This window comes from Montipora capricornis, unplaced genomic scaffold (genome assembly GCF_036669925.1).
Source record: "Montipora capricornis isolate CH-2021 unplaced genomic scaffold, ASM3666992v2 scaffold_449, whole genome shotgun sequence".
NCBI classification, from domain to species: domain Eukaryota; kingdom Metazoa; phylum Cnidaria; class Anthozoa; order Scleractinia; family Acroporidae; genus Montipora; species Montipora capricornis.
This window is the reverse complement of record NW_027180183.1, coordinates 50,001-55,000: the sequence shown is the minus strand read 5'-3', so window position 1 is coordinate 55,000 and position 5,000 is coordinate 50,001. Positions and strand designations below refer to the sequence as shown.

General features: G+C 37.9%; 1 protein-coding gene across 1 annotated transcript in view; it reads left to right on the top strand.

Annotated features, from left to right (window-relative positions):
- LOC138036013 (uncharacterized) overlaps positions 1 to 322 on the top strand; it is a 3,347-nt gene extending 3,025 nt beyond the window's left edge. Inside the window, exon 1 of the mRNA XM_068882391.1 lies at positions 1 to 322. This exon is cut by the window's left edge and continues 3,025 nt beyond it. The gene's annotated coding sequence lies outside the window, so the exon portion shown is untranslated.
- The last annotated feature ends 4,678 nt before the right edge of the window (positions 323 to 5,000 follow it).

Below are 5,000 nucleotides of genomic sequence, written 5' to 3'. Positions count from 1 at the left end.
TACAAAGTCGGACCGGATCAACTCGGACCGCCAGTCCGGGTCGGATCAACTCGGATCGCCGGGGATCATGAAAAAAACATAAAATTAAATGAAAATGAAACTTTTACCCATTTGAAGGTTAAAATTCCAGTCAAAAATGGGCCAAATTAAGAAAGACTCGAGAGGTTTCTCCGTGTCGTGCTGTGTCTTGACCAGCCGTCATTTTGCATTCTTAGTGCCACTTCCTCTCGGACTCGTCTCGTGTTCATCCATCCCTGATCCCGCCGCGTCAATCTCCACGAGAAGGTAAAATCTAGGGTTAAGGTTTGTCAGTGAATTTGTATCCGTCCACCAAATTGATACTTACAATCATAACCTATTTCTGTTCGCGGAAATTCGCTTTACTTCCTGTTGGCTTCTAATTTGGAGAACAGGAAGTTGATAGATTTAGCTAATCATTAAGCAAACTTTGGCCTCCTTGACGACAAGGGATTTCAGTCCAAAATGGTTGGAAACAAGACTGCCATGAAAAATAAGCAAATATATACATTCTTAATTACTAAAACTATCAATTTGGTGGACGGATACAAATTCACTGACAAAGATGGCCTAGATTTTCACTTCATCTGGGTCCATGATCGTGGAGATTGGCGCAGCGGGGTCAGGGATGGATGAACACGAGACGAGTCCGAGAGGAACTGGCGCTAAGAATGCAAAATGGCGGCTTGACTACACAACACGACACGGAGAAACGTCTGGAGTCTTTCTTAATTTGGCCCATTTTTGACTAGAATTTTAACCTTCCCTCGCGACTGGACGGATCATATTTCATAAATGTTGATTTAGTGTAAGCCAATGAGAACTCCTTGTTTTTTATTCGGCACATGTGAAATGCGACGTTTGAAACCATTGCGGAACTTCAGTCGAATATAATTCAATTCTGTCGAGTTTAATTTATTCAAACGTCGCATTTCACATGCAGTTGTATTCGGCACATGTGAATTGCGACGTTTGAACTGGGCCAGAGAGAAACACATCATGTCGTCTGCACTACCCTGCGGGCAGAGTGCATTTGTGCTAGACTATTATGAAAGCTTCGTAATTTTGCGAAAGATGCGGTTTAAAACCATCACGTAAAACAAAAACAAGCGTAATCTGACTGAACACATTTACCCTAGCTTTACAGCAACTTTACTTGCGGTCTAGTAAAGTTCAACTTTACGCAAACTTTATAATGTGCGTAAAGAAAAGTAAATTAGGCTCATCGACTTTAAACCACCTTTACGCAAGCTTTACGTCTTAAGGCGTAAATGTACCTTTACAAGACTTTATAAGAGATGTGAAAGTGGCGTAAAGTAGTTGACCCAACTTTACGCAGATTTACGTAACTTTAATTGTCCGTAAATGCCTTTTTTCATGCTGTGATGGGCATACAGCTTTAGTCGTGCAGGTCTGTCAACCCCATTTTAACATAATATTGTAGTGCGAATTAATTTATGTCACCTTTAATTTGTCATTTCATTCAGTTTGAGGAAAACACCTCAGTACACTAGATGTCTTTATTTATTAAGAACAATATTGCAGGGCCTGGGGTAAGGCCCCAAGAATATTTTGAATAAGAATTATTTTTAATAGACACTGGCAAATATTATATAATTATTAAATAAAAGTCACAATTCTTGGGTTTCACTCACGTGATCAACAGCCATGTTTCTCAACGAAAACAAAAGAAGACGGTAGCATAATAATAGCTTTCAATTCCCGGAGGATTGGATCGGGACACCAACATGGCCGCCATTTCATTGTTTTGGGGACACCAACATGGCGGCCGTGACGTCATGTGACCTTCCTTCTGCATGAATTTTTTTTCTTTACCTTCTTCTTTAGGCGAATTTTTTTTCTTGGCATTTTCCCTTGCATGAATTTTTTTTTGGTTTTGGCCGGCCCCCCCCCCCCCCCACACTTTTCTAATGGTCCGTCCCTTATCAGAAGAAACTTGATCGTGATGTCATGATAAAGATATTTGATATTCACACTAAGGAGTTTGTCCTCCTCGATCAAAAGACATACATAAAATATCTTGGTATACTGATTTATTCGAATCTTTCATGGAAATACCATATTTTCTATATAACATCAAAAATAAGCAAAACTGTTGGTGTTATTGCAAGATTAAGACATTTTGTACCATCTAGTACGCTGCTGACGCTTTACAGATCTTTGGTTTCGCCTTACCTTTTATGTGGCCTTACTGTCTGGGGCCAGGCACCACAGATATACCTTAACCAAATCCTTGTTCTACAAAAGCGTGCCTTATAGATCTGCTGTTCCTCTTTCTGTTTCCTCCGCGTGCCTCCCAATCGGCCTCCTGAATTTTAAAGCAGTTTCGATTTTAATGCATGATGTCCATAATAACTTATCACCCCGTAATGTATCCAAGCTTTTCAGTTCTGCGAACGTATTACACACAGACAGCACAAGATTTTCTTCCGCCGGTAATCTCTACACTAAATATTCCAGGTTTACCCATCAAATCAAATCTTTTTCTCGACGAGGTGTAATAATATAGAATAGCATCCTTCCAGACCTGAGGAAATTATCTAAGCCATGCTTCAAGAATAAAATGCGACACTGCTTACTTGAAATTCTCAATCAGGAGGATTATGTTGACATACCAACTATTATGTCTCACTTACAAAAAGTTATATAGGCAAGTTTATAGAGTATACATTATAGTCTTAAGATGTAGGCATGATTGCGATCAATTTAAGTACGGAATATACGTCAATTTAAAATTGTATTTGTATAATATGTAATATATCAATTTCACGCTACCCGCCTAGATTAGCTTTCGCTATTCGCGGGTAAGAGTGATGCTTTTGTAATATGTAATAACAATAATAATAATAATAATAATAATAATAATTAATAAGCTTGAACTAGAAACTTGAACTTAATTTGAAACTGGCTAATAGGTACATGAAACTCTCATTACTACGAGACATTATAAAGCTTTTAATCAGGAAATAACACAATTGCTGAAAAAATATTCTTATTAGTATATACCATTTAACGCTCTCGAGTGCATAATTGGTAATCAGGCAACATGGTGGAAAATTCAAAGGTTTGTATGGAAATTCAAAGCAAAATATACTGTACATGACTCTACTTTATAGACTTTCGCCTTCATAAACCAAACATACAACTGGGATGAACTGGACTCTTCATCTATTCTTTGGAATTCCTAAACATTGCTTTTTTTGTCTCCATACATTCTCTGTAATTTTGTGCCTTTGGAAAGACAGGAAACGTATGGCAGAAACTCTGTTTAATAAAATAATTTCTACAGTAGCTATTCTCTCCAACTTTATTTTGCCAAGTGAAGCTATGATCTTCGCAGTTATGAGCGCAATTTTGCAATTGCGTAGAGAAGCCTGAAAAATTCAGGACTTCAACGGGGTTTGAACCCGTGACCTCGCGATTCCGGTGCGACTCTCTAAGCAACTGAGCTATGAAGCCATTGACGTTGGGAGCTGGTCATCTGCGGGTTATAATGGTCACGCGAGGAATCAATCAATGGTGAAACGGTATATGAAATGAATCATATATGAACTGCGGAAATGAAATCAAGTGAAGCTATGATCTTCGCAGTTATGAGTGCAATTATGAGCGCAGTTATGAGCGCAATTTTGCAATCATAGCTTCACTTGATTTCATATCCACAGTTCATATATGATTCATTTCATATACCATTTCATCACTTTTCATTGTATTGAACTTCCACACAAACCATTGAATTTCTCTCCATATTGCCCTGATTACCCATGATAAATTCAAGAGCGTGAACTTGTCTATTGAATATTCATTCGCGACTCAAATGTCTAAATGAAAAATGAACAATGTTTTCATCAGAGATAACCGTTTTAGACTATTGGTCACATAGTATACAGCCAATGACCGAACATGTTTGACCATACAAACACCAATTAACCAGTATCCCAAGTAAAACGACATTTTCACTGACCGCAATGCAGTTTGTGGTGTTTTTTTTTTGTGGGGGGGGATGAATTTCTTGAATCCATAGCCAAGAGTGACATCCTGTATAGACTTATGGATTAAACTCATGTAATTACAGTGTATTCAATATCACCCACAATGCCCTCCTGTGTTGAAAATTACCAATCTGCAGTAGACACATCATACTCATCAAGTATCTATTTCTGTGTCTAATATCCATTATCGTAATCTGAAGCAATGGGAAATCAAAATTAAACTGGTTTAAGACATTTTAAAGAAATGTTCAAAAAAGTTGCAGCATGTGTGTTATCAGGTCTTAAAAACACTCTGTTACACCTCGTTTTTTAAACCCCGGTTAAACTCTGCAGCTTTCTTTAAAAACATTACTTCAAAATTTCTTCAACCAGTTTAATTTTGATTTTCCTTTGCTTCAGATTACAGTAATGGATAATAGACAAAGGAAACTCAAAATTGAACTGGTTTAAAAAAACGTAAAGTGATAAAATTCTGAAACAACACATCAAATAATGAAGTTATTTATGAACTTATGTCTTAGCATATGTCGTTATGGCGTCCGGCCATGTTTGAGAGGGCTCTGTCGTCTTACGGCGCTAAGATAACTATGGCTACAATTGGACAGGTAAAGGACCTTCTAAAGAAGGAACTTGAACCGCTTCATTCTAAATTGGAGACTATGTCTACTGAGTTCAGTGAATTAAGAGCATCAGTTCAACTTTTCTCGGACAAGTATGACGATCCATTGAAACAAATCAGGCAGTCGAACGAAAAACTTCATCAACAGAGGACAGACTTGAGTAAGACCAACTCCGAAGTAAATAACATTAAGAAAGATCTTATGAGCATGGAAGAGCGAATAGCAAATACCTCCTATGAGATTGAGGAAGTTGGTCAATACCTTAGAATTTGCCCACCTCTGGCACAAAGGTCTACTACCTGATGTATTCCGCAACACTTTCCAGTATGCTAACGAAGTGCATAGCTAC